We start from the raw sequence: 22523 nt of genomic DNA on the forward strand, positions 1-22523 counted from the left end.
GCGTAAGGAGTGTTTTGCCATCACTTTTAATAGTTCCGTTTTAGCATAATTGATTTGTTTATTTTCACGAACTGTCACTTTAAAGACCTGTTTGGTTACTCGTTTTTTAATAAAAGGCAATTAACAATGCACTAGTTTGCAAAAGTTCGAAATTTTAGACTAACTCAGCAGATTGCTAAATATTAAGCAAATTGCTAATAAGATTTTAAGTATATATTAAGAATTGTTAACGTTAGTAATTAACGAATTAAAAATAAACTAAACTAAATTAAATTGCTTAATGGTAAAATGTTAAAACCTTAACAGTAGGTTCTTTGAAATTTTGCGCCATTAATTTAAAAATAAAATACAAACATTTATTTACAAATATTTGTTGGTTATTAGTGTACAACGTTCCATTAATCTCATTTTGTTTCACTACCCCAAAGAAAAAAGAAAACATCACTCAGCTGATTGGGGAGCACATGCTTATGATGTCACTGTCAAACTCTTGGTTGTCCTCATTCAATTTTCTCTTCTTATCTCTTTCCGTCTCACACAACAAACTGCAATTCACGAAAACCGAATATTGTGAGAAAAGAAACCAACAACAAAAAAGAGCCGAAGCCGATATTTATTTGCTTTTTTTCTTCTCTTCCCGCAGTTTGGCAATTGGCTCTTCTCTAGCTGTCAAAATAGAAATGTTAAAAAAATAACAGTTTCTAAAAAAGTATTGTTCGCTTCGTTTCGTTGGTTGGTCTTTGGTTTGGTGGTGTCGTAGTCGTGCTGTCATCTGTTGTGTATTGACCGTGTTCCCGTAAAATCTCGTGAAATCTCGAATCTCATTGATAAATCAAATCTTCTTTAATTTATTACCATATTGATATGAAATTAAAATTTGTATATATTGTAGATTTTGTAATAAACTTTGTTTTGGATAATTTGTGAAATCATTGTTATGTTTTTCTTGAAGTTCGTTTGAATAGTTTTTTTTTTTCTTCCAACTAATTGCACTTCATTACGTAAATTATTGTAATTCAATTGAAATTTCTCAGTTCGATTTCATTTATGCGTAAAAAGTGTTCATTCATTAATGTAATCAATCATTAGAATAGAATACGTTTGCCGTTCCCGTTCGTTGGTGGTTGGTTATCAAGAGAAAGGTGAGTGAAATTCATGATTATTTATTTATAAATAACAACCAATGTGGTCAGACTACCAAACTAACTAACATGCAAAAATGTTTATGTTTATAAAAAAATATTAAATAAATTTATTGATAAGTGCATTTCAATCTAGAAGCAATTTTGCGGTTTTTTTTAATTGTAATTGCCTACAAAACAATAAGCTTATGGAAAGCTACATATGTAGGTTTTTATTATAGTATTAGATAACAAAAAGAAGATATTTAATGGATGTTATCGTAGGTTTTGTTACATGAAACTTATTTGGAATAATAAATTGATTTTTTGCACATCCTGGTTGTAGGAAACGTTACCAAGCAAAAAGATTTTGTTTATTATAATATTTGAACAGATTCGAAGCTCAAGGTTAGGTATTGATATCAATTTTTAAAGAAAAAAATAAAGCAACAGTTTTGTTGTACTGTCGACTTTTTAAAATGTATAATAAATCAAGTTCTTGATTAAAGAGTGCTTGGTAGTAAGCTTGGTTCATACATAGGTATCAGGGATTTATATTAGCAATTAAAGACCTGAACTTGGTTTGATTTAATTATACCAAAGTTTTTTTTATGATCCAAGGATGATAAACTAGTACAAAAGCTTTTAAAAATCCAAAAATTTCTAGGATTTTAAAAAGAGGACAAAGTTCGAACAAGTTTAAAGACCTGCCTATCTTTCATATTTCTGGTCTGGTACAATACAAATCAAATGCTAAGATAGATGCGACTTTGAAAGTATGAAATCAAAATTGAGCCAGACATTATAGCCGTTTAATTAATTTAGTAAGACTTCATTACATGTAAAAACACTATTAGATTGAAAAAAAATATAATAGTTGGCAAAAATGTTTTGTATGCTACGAAATACTTGAAATTAACATCTTTTTTTTATAATAAACGGGCACTCAAGGGGTTATTAATACCCTTAACATGTTTAAAGTTTAAACACCGAAAGACGAAAGGGTAACATAGGGATCATTGAACTCATTTGCCCAGCGTTTTATAAAACCAAGCATAGAACTTGCCTTATTGACACTAAAAATAATATGAAGTGTAAATTCTAAGTTGGAACAAAAATGAACACATAAATCTTTAAACGTGGAGACACGATAGAGTTTTTGCTGTGATATACAGTAGTCAAATACTTTACTGATTAGTTTTTTAAAGGGTTGAGTAAAAGGCTATTTTTCCCACACCAAAATGTGAAACTATCAATGTCGGCTTGTAAAAGAATACGATCATGGTTGGACTTTATTATTTTGAAAATCTTCATATCGTCAGCAAAAATGAGAAGTTCACTTGAGCGTAGACATGACGATACATCGTTAATAGACAGGATGAAGAGAAAAGGGCCAAGATGGCTTCCCTGGGGAACACCAGATTGAGCAACAAAAGGTTCAGAATGACAATTTCTAAATTTTACCTCGTAGGATCTGTTTTCAAGGTATGACTTAATCCAAGCTAAGAAAAATGGTGGAAAACCAAGAGCCTTAAGTTTAAATAAAATAATTCCGTGGCTAAGTTGGTCAAAAGCTTTAGAAAAGTCAGTGTATACACAGTCAACTTCATAACCTTGTTCTAAAGCGTTTGAACATATGTTTGAGAATGTGAGGAGATTAGTAACGGTTGATCTTTTTTTCACAAAACCATGTTGCTGTTCGCAAATGATATTTTCACTAAAATGTGCTACGCTTTCACAAACAACTTGTTCAAATACTTTAGGAATGCAAGAAAGCTTTGCAATGGGCCTGTAGTTGTTACCTTTCTTGAAAATTGGTGTTAGAAATGATTTCTTCATATACTGGGAAATTTTCCTGTTTTTAGAGAAAGTTTGAATAAAAACGTAAGGGGTTCAACTAAAGCATTACTACACTTTTTTAGTACTATCGGGAGAATACCATCAGGACCGGCTGAGCAGTCATCATTCAACGCAGATAAAAGATCAAGGACCGTACTCTGTAGCACAGGTATGTGACTACAGCTAGTTTGCGAAAAGGTGTGAAGATTATGAAAATATACTTCATCAACTTCTTGAGGGCTATTAACAAATGACAGAAATTCGTTGCGAAAGCGTTACACATATCAAAAGTTTTATCTAACGAAAGGTTCTTGTAAGTGAAGTTAACTGGAAAGCCATTTGATTTTTTCTTTGAGTTTACAAAATTCCAAAATTTTTTAGGATTCTCTTTCAAAGAGGTGCCCATATCAGTAACATAACAAGCATATAAAAAATTAGAAAGAGATTTAAATTGGTTAAAGAGTTTAACATAAAAAGAGAAGTTGACTGGAGACAGAGTTTTGAAATACGTTTTCCATGCCTTATTTCTTTTATTACGCAGTAAACGCAATTCTTTCGTGTACCAAGGATGGCTAAAGTTTGTATTTCTTGATTTCTTTATCGGTACAGAGCTGGGTAAAGCATTCCACATTCTCGATGTGCGGTTAAAATAAGAATCTCTATACTTGGCAGTACGTCCGAAATTGAGCTCAAGGTTAAAATGATGTGCATACCTGGAAATACGAGTATTACGGCTGAATTGTTTTAGGGAGGGAATGCAAGTGGCTAATTCGATAGAAAACTGTTCATAAAAATATCGGTAGAACAACGAAAGACATGAAACATTGGGGCGGTGTTCTAGCGATGTAAATGTTTCGATTATAGTGTTGTATATTCCAATACAATACCCTTAAGGTATTCATGTACTTTATATACATATGTTGTTTTATATACTTTAACATACCTACAACATACCAAATTATAGAAAACTGTTATAACATTAAAATCAGAAGATGTCATTCGATTGTTAACCACGATAGAATTAAGAACAAGATTAAGTTAAGATTACTATGAATAAAATATTAAAAAGTAATTAGAAGTGTCGGTCTATTTATTTCAATAATTAAAAGTAAAGGTACAACATATAGTTCTGTCACCTATCATTTTTAAAGCCCTTTTTTGAATTCTTTCCAAGAGATTTAAACTTGTTTTAGAGGCACCTGCCCAGATATGCGAATTATATTTAAGCTTTGGACGAATGAAGGCTTTATAAATTACAGCCAGATCAGAGGAGGTGAAAAATTTCTTGCACCGTCGGAGAAATCCAAAGCACCTAGCAGCATATTTTGCAATATCAAATATGTGATCATTTCATAAGAGGTGATCTGTAATATTCATACTGAAAGTTGATTAGTTTCGTGGATGCAAGTGCCTCTCATGGATAGCGGCATCGGGGGTGGGTTACGCTTTAACGACAGGAGACAGCATTGAGTTTTCGAAGCATTAAATTCTACACGGTTTTTGATTCCCCATTGTACAGTGTTGTCGAGATCAGAATTTAATGAGCTTATCATACGCTGCCGTTGAAGTTCCGCATCCGAAGGACAAGGATGAGAATCTAAAAACGAATATGAAAAGTTGAGGGTACTGTTATCAGCGAAGCAATTTAGTGGGAACTTTCAGACAAAAGATCATTTATAAAAATAAGGAAGAGCGTCGGAGCGACGGAGCCCTGGGGCACACCATCGTTTATTTTGTGAATATCAGATTTGAACCCGTCCAACACTACTTGAATTGAACGGTCCGAAAGGTAATTTCTAACCCAACGAAAAACAGATTCTTTTATATCAAAAGCACGCATTTTCGATAAGAGAGCTTGGTGCCAAACTCTATCAAATGCTTTTGAAATATCAAGTGCAATAATCTTATTTTCTGCAAAACATTGTAAAGATTTGTTCCATTGTTCGCTAAGATGAACCATGAGATCACCAATAGACCTATTGCTACGAAAGACATACTGCCGGTCATTAAGAAGCTTCCGTTCTTCAAGATATTTCTTAAGCTGATAATTAGTCAGCGTTTCCATGATCTTGGAAAGAAGGGACGTGAGTGCTATTGGACGATAATTAGAGGGGGAGGATGATTCCCCTTTTTTAGGGACAGGCTGTACAAATGCTGTTTTCCATCTGTTTGGAAAGAGACCTGTAGAGTAGGAAAGATGGAAAAGCTTACGCAGTGATTTTGCCAGCGTTGAAGAACACCTCTTCAGAACAATAGGGGGAATACTATCCGGGCCAGCGGATTTGTGTATGTCAAGGTCTCTCAGTGCTCTTGCAACTGCACGAGTGCAAAAGAAGATTCGTCCCATAAAATCGTTTACGCTCTCAAGAACAGGAGGACTCATGACACTATCCGGTACCGTGGAATTAACAGCAAACTGTACTGCAAGCAAATTGGCTTTATCGATCGAGCTCACAAAGGGAGCGTCATTGTGGACAAGCGTTGGAACCGAGGATGAAGTGGTGTTTCGTACGTTTTTTACAAAGGACCAGAAATTTTTACTACCTTTGGGACATTGTAGTCGAATGTGGCCGATGCAAGTCTTTCTAGCTTTTTTGAACTTATTCCGGTTTTCCTCAGTGGGTTTGGCTTCATAAATCCGGAAACTTACATCTCTGATCCTAATTACCTCTTTACAGCTCGAATAAAACCATGAGTTCTCTTAAGGTTTGATTAATTTTACCCTAATCTTTGTAAGCCCACGAATGTTGCTAAAATCAACTCTGAATAAATGCAGCATTATAATATTCAAAGACTAATAAAACCACAATTCGGACAATTAACTATTATAATCTGACAAGCTTCTTTCTTAGCTGTCAAAATATTAAGCTTAAAATCAATTTTCGCTAGTAGTAGGGTTGCGGGTTTTTTTAATTAAAAAATCATTAAGTCATAAGTCTTTCGATGACTTCTGAATTAAAATTAAATTAATAAGTTAGTTAGTGTCTTATATTTTGAACTAATTTACAACTTGTTAAATTAAAAAAAAAAAAAATATGATTTAAAATCACGAAAATAAATATAAACCAGCATAAAAGTGTTCATATATGCGTTTCGCCCCGATGTAATGGTTGGGCTCAACAGAAAATGACCATTACACCTTGTCTTGACGCATATTTTCTCAAATAAATCGAGATTCCTTATAATCATAGAGCAACTGCGAATTACATAGTTGCTACAAGTCTTCAGAGAAGATAAATTGTAGCTATAGTTATTGCCTCGCTATGGGACTTTTGAAGAAGAAATATTTTACTGTTAACAGTCGAATTGTTTTATTAATTAAGTTAAGAGGAAGTTAGTGACCTATTAATTTAAAAAATATAATTCAGTTGATAGATTGAAAATAATAAGCTTGTTTTGACTACATAATTATTGAAATAATAACGAAAGTAGTTTTCAAGCCTTTGAAAATCATAAAATGATCGTGCTAGCGTATAAAATTTCTACCTAATAATTTTTCTAATCAGAATTTACCCATTAGTTTATGAATTAAATTTTGTTAACTCATATAGTTGTGTTCATAAAAATAGCAGTGCTGGTCACATTTTATTAGATTGTCAATTATTTAAAGAACGAAAATTATTACAAACAAAATGAACATGTTACTTGCATCTAACGGTCTTTCGTTTCTTTATTAGAGACTTTTAGCTTGAATTTATACTTTACTTTTCCCGTTGAACACCCATTATTTTAAACTCTTCGAATATAGAGTGTTTATAAAAATAGCAATGGTTTCGATTTTATAATTAAAAAGTGTTAAATATTAATTTTTTTTATTTTTCGGTATATAAATATTTTACTATATAAAGTTTTAAGTATTTGTAACATACTAGCATATACAAAATTAATAAATATTAGAACAAAAATAAACAATCGTACGGTCAAGACACTGACCCGAAGAAATTCGAAAACTGCGTTTGGAAGGAAAAACCTACCAAAATATTCAAGACATCATAGGCTGCTCACCAACAATGTCAGTAACGCCTTAAAATGGCAAAATAAACGGAAAACGCGAAGCCAAAAAAGGATGACTACTAAAAGAACTGACAGAAAAATTGATCAGTTAGCAATACGGAACCCCTCCATAGGCTCTAGGAAAATAAGAAATGGATTTCAACTGTCTGTTAACGCTGTCACCATACGAAGACGTCTTTTATTAGCGAAGTTACCAGCTAGAAGTGCACGCAGGGTACCATTCTTGCGAAAAGGCATGTGGCAAAGAGAATGGAGTTTGTTAAAGCGCATAGAGATTGGGCAAAAGAGAAATGGAGGAGTGTTCTGTGAAGCGATGAAAGCAAAGTCGTCCTTTTTTGGTGCAAGGGTCGTCGAGAATATGTGAGAAGACCCTAAAATGCAGCATACTATCCACGGTACACTATAAAAACAGTGAAGCATGGTGGAGGAAAAGTTATGATATGGGCTTGCTCTTCATATTACAGGGTCGGGCCTATTTATCCCATGGGGGGTATAAGGGATGCAACCGAGAATGTGAAAATTCTCGAGAATTTTATGTTACCCTATGCTGATGAGGAAATTCCGTTGGTTTGGGTATGCCAACAAGACTATGACCCAAAGCAAACCTCAAAAAAGACAAAACCATGGTTTGCGCAAAAGAAGTTATCCGTTATGGAGTGGCCCGCTCAATCCCCCAAACTTGACCCCATCACAAATTTGTGTTACACAATTTTAATTTAATTCTTGGTATTGGTTGTTTCACAAATCAAGAATTTCTAAAAATTGTGGTTCCTAAATTATTCTGAAAAATTCCAAACAACTTGTAGCAGTGAAACTTGAACAATTTTTTGGAAATAACAACAATAGTAGTAGATGTTCAAATGGTAGACATGTGCATTCAAGAGGACACAAGCGTCCACAGGTTTTTCTCAAAACCCATCTCTGTCTATCAAATCCTACTATCACCTCCTTGTGGTGAACATCGGATGCCTAGTACCTTTGGCTTCTACAGTTACAGTAATGTTGAACTACTGAGTGATCACCTTATAGGGCTTCTTCGATTTATTCGGATCCCAAGCCTATAAGGAGCGGTTTTATCCGGCTCCCAATCCTTGGAGTTATACTTAGGATCTGGCCTTCCAGGTTGGGTGTTGTGCCGTCGCGTCGGGGTGACTTTCTGGCCACGTAAACAATACATTTAGTTGCGAAGCACCAACAAGCCTTATATACGGACGGATTCACTGTTGACAACCCAAGCAAACGAAATAAGGACAACGAACTTCGGATCTGTACGTGGAATGTTAGGTCCCTTAACAAACCACGTGCAGTTGAACAATTAGCGGAGGCTCTAGACGAAATGCGATGGGATGGGCCGGGCAAAAAGAGGATGAAAAACTGCGAAATTTACTATGGTGACTGCTACCGATAAAACCAACAGCGCTTATTTGGATGTGACTTTATCATTGGAGCCAGACTTAGGCAACAAGTCTTCAGCTATAGGTACATCAACGAGCGCCTCATAACCATCCGCATCAAGGTTAAATTTCACAACATTAGCCTGATATGCGGGCACGCCCACAGAAGAGAAAGATTACAACACCAAAGATATGTTCTTCGAGCTCTTAGACAAAACATATGAGCAGTGTCCTAGCTACAATATCAAAATTGTCCTGTGTAATTTTAATGCCAAGATAGGAAGGGAAGACATCTTTGGCGGAATAATCAGGAAGAACAGCCTGCACGACAATACTTCCGACAACGGATTCAGGCTCATAGATTTTGCTGCGGGGCGAAACGTCATGGTAGGCAGTCGCGTTTTCCACACCTCAACATCCGCAAAGGTACTTGGATTTCTCCAGATCAATCTACCGTCAACCAGATTGACCATATTGCGATCGCTGTAGCCAAGGTAGCACTTCGGATTTCCAGACCCAAGGCAAAACAGGGAGGTGCTGGGAGAAGGTACAACGTCGAACAGCTACAATCTACAGAGATCGCCAAATCCTTTTCCGACCGAGTTACAAGTAACCTCTCTCGAAGTTCTCTGCCGCCAACACAATGTATCGAAAACCAGTGGCAACATTGCCAAGATGCAATCAGAGAAGCCGCCTCTGATGTGCTGGGTTTCAAACAGCCACCAACGGGAACCCCTGGTTTGATGAGGAATTTCGGCACGCAAATGCAGCCAAACAACAGGCACGCAAAGCGGCTGCATAAAAGGACGAGAGCTGCTCATGAGCTCTATGAGCATAAGAGGTGAGAGGAACGCCGACTTCTCAGAAGGAAAAAGAGAGGGCATGAGAAGCATGCGGTCGAAAATGTTGAGAGGTTTAAAAGCATGAATGAAGTTCGAAAGTTTTATGAACATGTGAAATTCACAGGTATATTAACCTAGAACCGAAGGCTGCAAAGACGAAAGTGGAAACATCACAGTGGAACAGCAGTCAATCCTGTGGATATGGAAGACCACTTCTAAAGCCCATCGTCCGTTTGTGCAGGATGACCATGGAGAGTTCACGCTGTTCCAACAACTTAACAGAACCTTTCGATGTCAAAGCTTTTAGACAAGGTGATGCGCTGTCATGTGATTTTTTTAACATCGTGCTTGAAAAATAGTGCAGAGCTCATCTTTCAAAAGTCTGTCCAATTACTAGCATATGCTGATGACATTGACATAATTGGGAGAACTCATTGTGATGTCAATATGGCTTTTGTGAGTATTGAGACAGAGGCGGCAAAAATGGGTTTAACGGTTAATGAGGGCAAAACAAAGTACATGCTGTCGTTAGGAAATGGCATACAACACCGACGTCTTGGTAAAAAGGTCACCATCGACAGACGTAGCTTTAAAGTAGTCAAGGACTTCGTCTACCTAGACTCCGCTGTAAACGCAGAAAACAACACCAGCAACACCGGTTCGTCTGACGAAGATTTCTATCTAGACCTTTTTTGCAAAGGCATTTAATTTTCTGTAAGTGATTCTATAACTTTTGCCATAGCTGATAAGTCAATTAGAGATTGATTGTTTATTAATGGGATTTTTAAATTTCAGGTTCACCTGATCTTAAGTTTAAACTTCCACTGTGAATTGGGCATTACAGAAACATAACCATGTTATGTCCTTGGCAGAATTTAACTTTAAACAAATTTCAGGGATACAATTGACAATAAAACCTGTTGAACTATGAGTTCGGTTTCATGCAACGCTAAGCAAAATATCCAGAGTTTTATTTTTCTTAATTGAAATCATAAAATTTTAGTTCATTAAACTGCTAATTCTGGTGAATCTAAACCTTAAAAAACAAACATTGTTCGCCACAGACCAAAAATTCAAATTATTTATGTATCTAAAGTACTTTGGCTCTTGTACCAAGTAAGTAAGTTTTTTTTTAAATCAATTTGTTCAACAATTTTCTGTACAAACGCTCTCATTTTGTATTTATAGTTTGCACGTTTTGTAAAAGATTCGAAAAAAAGAAAATTACAAATTACGTGACAATTAGTTCGTTTATCTCCTCTAGGTAGGTAGGTACTACCTGATTCTTTTCTCTACAAAACTTATGTCTACTTTTTTATCTTATTAGTTGTGCTAGATTTCAGAATCCAAATAAATAAAAAGATAGTTTTTGTCAGCAATTTATCTCTTATTTGTAAATATTTATGAACGTAGCAGAATTATCTGTAGTTTGTTATGAGATAAAATAAAAAATGGGAAATTTGAAAGATTAGACTGATGTTTAGGTTAGATATTTCTTATTTATTTTGTAAGTAAAGATGCATTTTTATATTGATTATTCTTCTGAACATTTTTAATTCATATGAATTATAATTTCATATAAACAAATGTATGTTGTACGTCCGTCTACATTTATTGCATGTCGAAAATTTGATGTGGCAACGAATATGAATGAATGACCTGGAAGATAATTTGGCATCAAAAAAAGTTTTATAATGAGTTGTATCTGTAGGTACAGTCATCACATTCAGCAGATACCTATATTTGGAGGTTAAAAGCAATAAAACAGGTTTGGTTTTTGCAAAACAAACGAAAACCATTATGTTCGGTTTAGAATTTCATTGTTTAAACTTACTCAACCAAAAATAAAGAAAAAATAAACAAAACGAAATAAATAAAGGGGAAAGCACGAAATGAACAAATAAAAGTAAACCAATATTAAATTTGGCAAAAGAGCAATCAAAAACCATATCTACATTATGTGATGTATTTAAATCGATCATTGAGCATTTCAGTTTAATGTGTTTCTAAGCGTATCAAAGACTCTAGCATTAAGATATTTTTAATTGTTTGAATTTAAAAAATATTTATGTACATATGTTTTATAATAAGAGTTTTGGTATTATTTTATACGTGCGTTAAGTGATAACTAAGTTATTTTACACATTACATGTACTTCAAAAATTTCATACATTTTCAAAATTATTTATTTGTATTTAAACATAATTGATTCTGGTCTAATGAAACTCCAAGACTTTTTTTCATATCTAAAATGTTCAAGAAAATGTTTTTTTTTTACATTTTAATTTATTGAACCATAAAAAATGTATATACATACATTTGGCTTAATTCTAACATAAATAATATTTAACAATAACTTAAATTGAAACATTTGTTGGCACAAAGAGAGCCTAACTTTATACATTGGTAAACTACAAAAATTAACATGTGTTTAACATGAAGTCGATGGCTAAAAAAAAGAGTGTCGTTAGTGAGATTCATCTCGGCTTGTTCATTCCCTGTTGTCCTGATGGAGGTTGGTTGGGTGTGGCGGCGTTCAGCCGCGGTAGTATGCTGACTCTAGGCCAGCATCGAAGGAGAAGTCGTCGTCGTCGTCAGTGGGGAGTTTGTCCAAGATATCCATAACACAAAGGTATCTCTGGAACGGGTGTCGTTTCTGATTGGTCATCCTTCTCATTAATTGGTTAGGGTGGCTGGTGACTTTGGTGATTATCTTTCTAGCTGCCTGTGCAAGAAACTTGATTTCAGTGGCTTGATTTTAGCTTCTTCGTAGAGTATACGATTGCTATAGAGCTTCTGTCGTTGACGGTCGAATTGTAGATCAGTGCATGTCCTTATAGTATCTTCCTCACGAAGACTTTAAGTTTCCATTGCAGTTTTTGATATGGTGAACCAACAACAGTTTCGTTGGTTTACTTAATCCAGTTTTCTTCTTCAAGAGAGGATGAACTCGATGGAGTGCGATGTTGGCTTTCGTTTTCACAGCCTTAGAGTGTGGGTTGAAACGCAGCAGCTCATTGAAGTGTATTCCCAGGTATTTGGTCTTCTTGGCATAATCTTTGAACGGTCGAAGTTTCGATCCTTGGGCGACTCCAGCCTTTACGTCTCTAATCGTTGACTTGCAACTATCTATTTCTACGAAGAAGTTTCTGAAAGAAAGAAAAGAAAACAATATTTTTATTATTGGCTGTGGGATATTAAAAATTCGGATCTTATGGATGAGGGCCTCAATCCATAAGCTGTCGACATCCAGAAAGCATCCAAATGTGGCTCGGTGGCTATTGAGAGCAGCGGTGACGTCGGACTGAAACTTTAGAAGTGGATGGATCGCTGAGTGAGCTTGTCGGAATCCAAACTGCATGTCGGGGATGATGCTATGCTCGTTGCAGAATTTCTTCAGTCTCCTTAAAATGACTTCTTCCAGAATTTTGCTGATGTTGTTGAGGAGTGAGACTGGCCTGTAGATGGAGATCATATTGGTACTGTTGATGCAGTTATTTATGATAATAGTTGACTTCTGCGGCTTAAAGTTGTTAATGATCTCAGCTACCTCCTCAGGATAGCAGAATTTATGGGTATTAGCTGGTTCATCGGCTTTGCAGTTGTCGTAAATTTGAACTACAATGTTTGGCTGTTAAGTCAACTGGATGGAGGTTTCTACTTCGTTCAGGAAGGCTTGAACCGTTAATGGTTTTGGAGTGAAACTCTGTTCAAAGTGTTTGGCAAAAGCTTCCACTTTGTGATTCATTGATATTAGCTAAATGTTGTTGCTCATCCTGACTTTCGGCAGTAGTTTTCTCCTACCGATGAAGCGGTTGATTTCTTTGAAGGCATTTGGTGCAGGTTTTATCTCCCTCAATCTCTTTTTGAAGGGGGTGTGGGAAAATGGGTTTCAATGCGACAAAAAATTATTAAAAATAAAGAGTTTTTATCGATTTTAAACAATGTACTTAAATATTGTTATATTTACGAGTATAACAGTTTTTTGGGTATTGATTATATCAAGGGCAATGATTGGTTGAGAGGTATTTTTCCAATTCATAAGGTCAAAACATCTATTATCTTTTACTTACTTACTTACTTACTTAAGGTGGCGCTACAGTCCTGTGTGAACTAGGGCCTCACCCATCAAACTTCTCCATCTAGCTCGGTCCCTAGCTAGATGTCTCCAGTTTCGCGCTCCAAGTTGGGTGATGTCACCTTCCACTTGTGCGCGCCACCTGATCCGCGGTCACCTTCCACTTGTGCGCGCCACCTGATCCGCGGTCTTCCTCTACTGCGCTGTCCTGTGGGTGCGGATTCGAAGACTTTCCGGGCCGGAGCATTGGTTTCCATGCGCTCTACGTGACCCAGCCATCTTAGTCGTTGGACTTTTACTCTTCTTGCTAAGTTTACGTCGCTGTACAGCCCGTACAGTTCGTCGTTCCATCTTCTCCTCCACTCCCCTTCGATGCATACGGGACCGTAGATCACACGAAAAACTTTTCTCTCGAAGCGACCCAAGGTGCTTTCATCCGCTTTTGTCATGGTCCATGCTTCTGCACCGTATAGCAAGACGGGATGATAAGGGTCTTATGTAGCAACACTTTGGTCCCTCGAGAGAGGACTTTACCACTCAATTGCTTTCCTAGTCCAAAGAAACAGCGGTTAGCAAGAGTTATTCTGCGTTTGATCTCAGCGCTGGTGTTGTTTTCTGCGTTTACAGCGGAGTCTAGGTAGACGAAGTTCTTGACTACCTCAAAGTTACGTCTGTCGATTGTGACGTTTTGACCAAAACGTCGGTGTTGTATGTCCTTTCTAGACGACAGCATGTACTTTGTTTTGCCCTCATTAACCGTTAAACCCATTTTTGCCGCCTCCGCCTCAATACTCACAAAAGCCCCATTGACATCACGCTGAGTTCTTCCGATTATGTCAATGTCATCAGCATATGCCAGTCATTGGACAGACTTTTGAAAGATAGTGCCTCTAGTGTTGACGTGTGAGCTCTGCACTATTCACATTCAAGTACGATGTTAAATAAATCGCATGACAGCGCATCACCTTGTCTAAAAACCTTTTTTGACATCGAAAGGTTCTGTTAAGTTGTTTCCAACCTTTATGGAGCAGCGTGAATTCTCCATGGTCATCCTGCACAAACAGACGAGTTTGGCAGGGATGCCAAAACTAGACATGGCTCTATACAGCTCGTCCCTGTAGATGCTGTCATATGCGGCCTTGAAATCGATGAAAAGATGGTGGGTGTCGATTTTGTGCTCTTGAGTTTTTTCCAGGATCTGCCGTAATGTGAATATTTGATCAACTGTGGACTTTCCTGGTCTAAAACCACACTGATAAGGACCTATCCTTTAGTTTCTTTAAATGATTGAGGGGTTGGATGACTCATGTGTTTATCTCAATGCTAAATTTTTAAGTTGCCTGGAATAATATAAAGCAGATTTCAACCGATTAACTTGAAGTTTTAAAGTTTTATCTTAAAAATTACAATTTCTTTGTAAGTAGAAACGAGACTGTTAGCCAATCGTTTTCTAGATTTGAGAAGCAGCCGACGAAAATTGAAAACCTGGCTAAAAAAAATAGTCATCATCAGCCTTGATAAAAAAATCTTCGCTGGCCGTCATCTTCCCATCACTCATGATTTCTTGTTCCATCCATCCCAGCCATCCAAAAATTAGAACTGGAGTGAGTTTAGGGAACATTTTATTAGTTGATGAGTCTGATGAAACGATGACATGTTGAAATACGAGTAACCTAGTTAATTAATTTCATAAAATAAAATAGTGAAATAAACCCAGGTGGACCACCTTCCATTAAAAAAAATGGCTTTGCTGGCCCCTGAATCATCAGTAAAATTGGTTTCGTTGTTGTAACTGATGTTCTTAGGTGGTATACCTTCCAAACTAATACCCAAATTGTTAAAAAAGCTGCCCTTTTGTCTTTGTATTTTGTAGAAACGAATTTGTTCAATCCTAACCTGGGAAATTATCGGTAAACTTTGCAACACATTTATTTTTGTTTTTGTCGGCAAACGCCTTGGTGAATAAGCAAAGATCAAGTGTCGAGTGTGAAGATCCCCAGTTATTCGTTGTTTATAAAAGTTTACGATGCAGGCTTCTTCATCCTCTGAAAGTGCAGTTCCACCAGGACTTTCTGTGGCGGTTTTTAATTTTATTTCGAAGAGTCGATCTTGAGATTTGGAATTCTTTAAAGAGATTTGGATATCCCGAACTTTAAATAAAGCTGCTTCCAATGTTTGAGTAGTACCCGTGGCATGATGGTTAGTGTGTTGGACTGTATCTAGTTAGATCAGTATTTATATTTCGACAGACATATAAATGCTGATCTGACCAGGGCAAGAGGAGCCTTTGCTCTGACGAAACGGCTGTTTTTTAGTAGTCGGCTTGACTCCAGAGTGAAGGTAATTCGAGCGGCAGTGTTTACGACGCTGTACCGGCTCATATCGAACAGCCAAATCTTCTTATGTGCATTACTATTCCAACGAGGTCCTATATAACGGGCCTCGAATCAATAGAATTGACAACTTCGTGATAAAACTCGTTCGAGGTCACATTGCATGAGCTATGTCTTCGACCAACAATTTAATTTTCGGGCCGTTCTATCCGAACAACAAGTATTTGGAGAGTGCACGGTTGAGCGGCATCTAGTTCTAGTTTTAAGTAGTTTATAGGTAGAGTAGGTAGTTTAAGTTAGCTTTAAGTTTTATATTAAGGACCTTATTTTAAATAGATTTTAAGTTAAAATAGAAAGGAATATCTATATTAGTTTTTTTTTCAAATTTTCTAATAAATACAAAAATTAATAAAATATAAATTGAAGTAAAATAGATCTTAGAGCCGAAAGGCATTAGTTTAACTTTATGGTTATTTAGGCTAGTTTTATGAATTTTTGTCTAGGTTTAAGATTGAAGTAATAAAAATGAATTTGAAAAAAAGTGTGTCATGCGAGAGGTCTTGGGTTCGATCACTGCCTGTGACACCTAAAAGTTTTATTCACGGGTACTGCCTATTGCGAGAAATTGACAAATTCTCCAAGAGTAATTGTTGTCATAAAAATTTTCTCAAATTAGCAGTTCGGATTCGGCATATTAACTGGTCCCCTTCATCCCTGACAAAACAGGAATGGTTGACCACCTTATTTATTTTTTTGCTTCCAATGTTTCGCTTGTATAGTTTTTGGTTTGCGGCACCTTAAATATGTATATATTCTGAAAAAGTGTCTTAGAAATTGTTTTAGAAGAAGGGATCTAGGTCAAAAATTCAACTCCAGATATGAGCCATCGAGAGTTGATAATGAAAAAAAAAACTTGAATATTGAATTTTATTTTAATAAATCATGCAGAAGAAATAAGAACTTATTTTTATATAAAATATTTTAATTTTTGTGTCAATAATCGGCTCTCAATAAATTTGCATAGAAAAATCTGTTTCAACGATTGTTGTGAAAGTTGAAGTACTTATAATACAAACCTTAATTGAACTTTAAACGAATTGACAAACAATCATATTTGATATAGATCGACATCTCTCGTTTCGAAATTAGTCACTTTTGATCAAATATCGATAACAATTATTTGACTTATTTAATTCGTCAACATATTTTATCTTTATCTGTACCGAAGTTTGACCATTGGTTTATCTTGTCCGCATAGTTAAGAGCATAGACAAAGATTTATAAGAACAACTTCAAAAGTGTTGTTGACTTATCGGTCAAGCACTTAACTAACTATAAAATGGTCACGTTCGGTTTCTTAAGTGTGTATCATTGAAATTATTGCAATCTAAAATCAATTGATAAGTGTGTACCACTTCAGGTTAACGATTTCAGCAGGGTGTTTCTAAATGACGTACTTTTCCAGAATTTTAGAAGAACGATTTTTTATTAAACCTAAGGTATGAGGCACTTCCTAACAGGCCCAACCCAATGATCCTGAAACTAAACTGTAATCTATTGTAAGGGTTTATAAAGATGGAAGAAATTGAACAGTAATTTTTCTTGCTCGTAGTACTTTCTAATAAATGGTCATATGTTCCTTTGCCATAACTGAACATGTGGTCATCATGCTTCTTCAGGAACGCAGAACTGTCAATTCAGAATTGTATGCAAGCATTTGTTTGCCAGAATTTGTCGGTCAAATGCAAAATATCAATAAAAGAACCGGCTTCATTGAATTGGACTCGACAAATTGAATTGATGTCCATTTCATGATTCTTGGTCTTGATTTGAATTCTAACGACTTTTTCTTGTTTTGTCAAGATTTTCACGTCAAAAAAAGGTTAAATCATTTTTTCGTGCGGAATGTTTCCAAAATTTTTGGGATGTAAAAGAAAAATGCGATGGTGATCTTGGACAAATCAATAAAACCATTAAAATCAATTATTAATCTGATATCATTGTGTATCAACTTTTTCGAGCTTTTCGGATTGCAGGGATATCATAACTTGGGCAATCAGTGGGTTCGTTAATCGAGTCGCTTTAGAGATTTTTTTGAAATGATAAAGTAAAGTTTTAATACTAGTTAAGCTTTAAAAATAATGTTGTTTTGAACTTTTTGGAACATCCTATGAAAGAATAGCACTTGTAAGGTTCTGTTTAGTTAAGTATAATTAAATGATGTGACCAGCAAGACATCAAATAGCACTCTTTAATACCTTTACCTGCTGCACTTATGATCAGATTTTACCCCAGAACATGTTTTGAAAAGTTTTGATCACTCAATAGAGATATTCAACTGTAACAAGACACATTTCTCTAAAACTAGTCCTGAAGTAAATCTGGAAAAAATAGCATCTTTATAAGTTTTAATACATTTTTAGTGGTTATAGAAAATATAAATTGCTTTTTTTGAGGTAAGTTTAGTTTATTTGTTTAAGTTTTGAAACATAAACATTTAAGTGAAATTTAATGTGGTCATGGAAACCTATCATTTGGGTTGGTCTTAAGATTGTTTAAGTGTTCAAGATTATTTTCTTTGATCAATTCTCAAGCTTTATTTATGTTAAATTTAAATCGATACAATTTTTTTTTAAATGTTGATCTGCTCAGAGTCAGTTGTATAAACAATTTGAAGGACGTTGAATTTTAGCAACGAAAACACGGCTCACGAATGTGACTGTCTCAAATTTCACGTACTTGGAATTGGAACCAAAAATATGCAAAAACTCAGAATTTAATATTTTTGCTTCTTTTGAAATTAAGCTGTTTCCCATTCTTTAAATGGAAATTCTGTTGTTGCAGTTGTTCTTGTTCGCATCTGTTTTTTTAAAGATACTTAGTGCAAACTTAAAAGACATATGGGGCTAAAAATAAACATTTAAATATAAAAATGTATTGCTTAAGCAAAAATTCAGAGTACACAGTTTACTTAGGCTCCTCGCTGAAACTTGAAATATATTTTGAAGTCGAACATCACTTCCATCTACGAATCTTAGATAATTCAAATGTCTTATTGATCAAAAAGTGCTTAGGTTCAAAAAACTCTTCTTTTCTCTATTTAAAGCTAACGAGTTGTAGATTTAGCTATAAGCTATCAAGTAGCATTATCTTAAGCCTTAGTTTACATTCTTGAAGTATCATTTGTTGTCTAGATTTTAGACCTACAAATATTCATTTAAGTTTATCAATTTATGCTTTGTTAACTCAGTGTTAGCGATTAAATCCCTCATAAGATTGTGAAAATGTATTATTTGTATTAACACTCCGGATGTAATGATTGTTTTATTTTGCTATTACAATAAATTGTCGGACAAATGTAGACCTTATGAACATTATCAATTTCAAAAAAAGAGTCTGGGATGCGACCTACACTGATAACTTCCCATCCCGTCTTCCGATTTGTCTTGCTTAAAAGTTTGTGTTTATGTAAACGAATCAATTTTTACCAAATTTGCGTACTATTTTTTGTAGATATAATTACTGAATATCGAAAACAATATTTTCTGTGAAATAAAATAAGCTTGAAGACAATATTTTAAATTTTTGAAAAGCTATTTGAGTCAAAAGTAAATTTTTAACAGGTTTTAGTATTGTTTTTTTTTAAGAGTTTTATTTTTCGTAAAAAAACTGTCAATTCGATTTTTCTCAAAATTTGTCCTTATGTTGAAAACAATATTTCTTATTAGTAAAAATTAGTTAGAAGCTATTATCTCAAATTTTTGAAAAGATATTTGAGTCGAAAATCATTTTTTACCAACTTTTGTTAAATTTTTGTAGGTTTTTACTTGTTTTTACAAAAACTGTCAATTCGATTTTTACAATTCGATAAAAGTAAATTAAAGCCAATATCTCAAAGTTTTGAAAAAATATTTGAGTCGGAAATCATTTTTTACCAACTTTTATACATTTTTTTTAGGTTTTTATTTTTTGTAAAAAAAAAAAACTGTCAATTCCATTTTTCTCAACATTTTGCAGAATGTTGAAAACAATATTTCTTATAAGATAAAATAAGTTTGAAGCCTAAATTTCAAGTTTTTGAAAAGATATTTGAATCGATATTCAATTTTTACCAACTTTGAGTAATGTTTTTTTTAGATTTGTATTTATTATAAAAAAAAATGTCAATTCGATTTTACTCAAAATTGTATCAGATGTCAAAAACATTATTCTTCGTTGCAAAAAATTGTTTTGGAGTTGAAATCATATTTAAGTCGTAAAATTTTGGAGGTGACAAATTTGTTTTTTCATTTTTTTTTTGATTTATAAAAAAAACCGTTAAATAGATTTTTTTCAAAAAATATACTTCTTTGATATCACGTTACAATATATTTTATAAAATTTAATTCAAGTCTCTAGCGTTTTTGGTTCGTAAGATATTTAGGGTTAACCAAAATGTTCACCTTTTTTTCAAACTGCTATGGTAGAAAAAACACCCACGCAATTTTATTGAGAGCCCTTTCTGTATCTTTCTGCCTTATTATCTGTATAACAAAATTTATTTGAAGTCGATGTCTCTTCTGGTTCTTGAGCTATGGAGGACGAAAAAAACGTCGCAAACGTACGGACGTACGAACGTACGTACACACGCACGCACAGGCATCTTTCTAAAAATCTTTTATTTCGACTCTAGGGACCTTGAAACGTCGAGAAATGTCAAAATTTTCAATTTGACAAATCGGACCCATTACAATTACTTCCTATGGGAAGTTAATAAATAAATTGGGTGGCCCAACTTACTTACTTACTTAAGGTGGCGCTACAGTCCTGTGTGAACTAGGGCCTCACCCAACAAACTTCTCCATCTAGCTCGGTCCCTAGCTAGATGTCTCCAGGTTCGTGCTCCAAGTTGGGTGAGGTCACCTTCCACTTGTGCGCGCCACCTGATCCGCGGTCTTCCTCTACTGCGCGGTCCTGTGGGTGAGGATTCGAAGACTTTCCGGCCGGAGCATTGGTTTCCATGCGCTCTACGTGACCCAGCCAACTTAGTCGTTGGACTTTTACTCTTCTGGCTAAGTCTACGTCGCTGTACAGCCTCTACAGTTCGTCGTTCCATCTTCTCCTCCACTCCCCTTCGATGCATATGGGACCGTAGATCACACGAAAAACTTTTCTCTCGAAACGACCCAAGGTGCTTTCATCCGCTTTTGTCATGGTCCATTCTTCTGCACCGTATAGCAGGACGGGGATGATAAGGGTCTTATATAGCAAGACTTTGGTCCCTCGAGAGAGGACTTTACCACTCAATTGCTTTCTTAGTCCAAGGAAACAGCGGTTAGCAAGAGTAATTCTGCGTTTGATCTCAGCGCTGGTGTTGTTTTCTGCGTTTACAGCGGAGCCTAGGTAGACGAAGTCCTTGACTACCTCAAAGTTACGTCTGTCAATGGTGTTGTATGTCCTTTCTTAACGACAGCATGTACTTTGTTTTGCCCTCATTAACCGTTAAACCCATTTTGGCCGCCTCTGCCTCAATACTCACAAAAGCCCCATTGACATCACGCTGAGTTCTTGCTATTATGTCAATGTCATCAGCATATGCCGGTAATTGGACAGACTTTTGAAGGATAGTGCCTCTAGTGTTGACGTGTGAGCTCTGCACTATATTCTTTCAAGCACGATGTTAAAAAAATCACTTGACAGCGCTTCACCTTGTCTAAAACCTTTTTTGACATCGAAAGGTTCTGTTAAGTTGTTTCCAACCTTTACAGAGCAGCGTGAATTCTCCATGGCCATCCGGCACAAACGGACGAGTTTGGCAGGGATGCCAAAACTATACATGGCTCTATACAGCTCGTCCCTGTAGATGCTGTCATATGCGGCCTTGAAATCGATGAAAAGATGGTGGGTGTCCATTTGGCGTTCTTGGGTCTTTTCCAGGATCTGCCATAATGGGAATATTTGATCGACTGTGGACTTTCCTGGTCTAAAACCACACTGATAAGTACCTATCAGGTTGTTGACGATGGGCCTTAGACGTTCACATATTACGGCAGAGAAGATTTTATAGGCGATGTTAAGTAGACTTATTCCTCTATAGTTGGTGCAGTTTCGAGGGTCTCCTTTTTTCAGGATCGGGCAAACAATACTGAGGTTCCTATCATCGGGCATGCTTTCTTCCGACCATATCTTACAGATAAGTTGGTGCATGCTCCTAACCAACTTATCTCCAGCTGCTTTAAAGAGCTCGGTATTCAAGCCATCCGCTCCAGCTGCTTTATTAGACTTCAACTTAGATATGGCAATCTTTACTTCGTCTAAGTCGAGAAGACGGGATTGTTATCTTTCGTCGTCTATGTTGAATTTATCATCCTGCCTGACAGCGGAATTCAGTTCTTCGTCGCCGTTATACAGTCTGCAGAAGTGGTCCTTCGAAATCCTCAGCATTGACTGCGGTTCCACTATGATGTTTCCACTTTCGTCTTTGCAGCCTTCGGTTCTAGGTTTATGTACCTGTGAATTTCGTTTCACCTGTTCATAAAACTTTCGAACTTCATTCCTGCTTTTAAACCTCTCAACATCTTCGACCGCACGCTTCTCATGCCCTCTCTTTTTCCTTCTGAGAAGTCGGCGTTCCTCTCGCCTCTTCTGCTCATAGAGCTCAGGAGCAGCTCTCGTCCTTTTATGCAGCGCCGCTTTGAGTGCCTGTTGTTTGGCTGCATTTGCCTGCCGACATTCCTTATCAAACCAGGGGTTCCTTGTTGGTGGCTGTTTGAAACCCAGCACATCAGAGGCGGCTTCTCTGATTGCATCTTGGCAATGTTGCCAATGGTTTTCGATACATTGTGTTGGCGGCAGAGAACTTCGAGAGAGGTAACTTGTAGCTCGGTTGGAAAAGGATTTGGCGATCTCGGGCGATTGTAGCC

General features: G+C 35.9%; 1 protein-coding gene across 1 annotated transcript in view; it reads left to right on the forward strand.

Moving 5' to 3' along the window:
- The first annotated feature begins 710 nt into the window (after positions 1 to 710).
- Positions 711 to 22523, forward strand: part of LOC129954131 (solute carrier family 52, riboflavin transporter, member 3-B) — a 56598-nt gene continuing 34785 nt past the window's right edge. The window contains exon 1 of the mRNA XM_056067830.1: positions 711 to 1142. The gene's annotated coding sequence lies outside the window, so the exon portion shown is untranslated. The remainder of the gene's footprint in view (positions 1143 to 22523) is intronic.

The sequence above is a fragment of the Eupeodes corollae genome, chromosome 1 (assembly GCF_945859685.1).
Source record: "Eupeodes corollae chromosome 1, idEupCoro1.1, whole genome shotgun sequence".
In the NCBI taxonomy this organism is placed as follows: domain Eukaryota; kingdom Metazoa; phylum Arthropoda; class Insecta; order Diptera; family Syrphidae; genus Eupeodes; species Eupeodes corollae.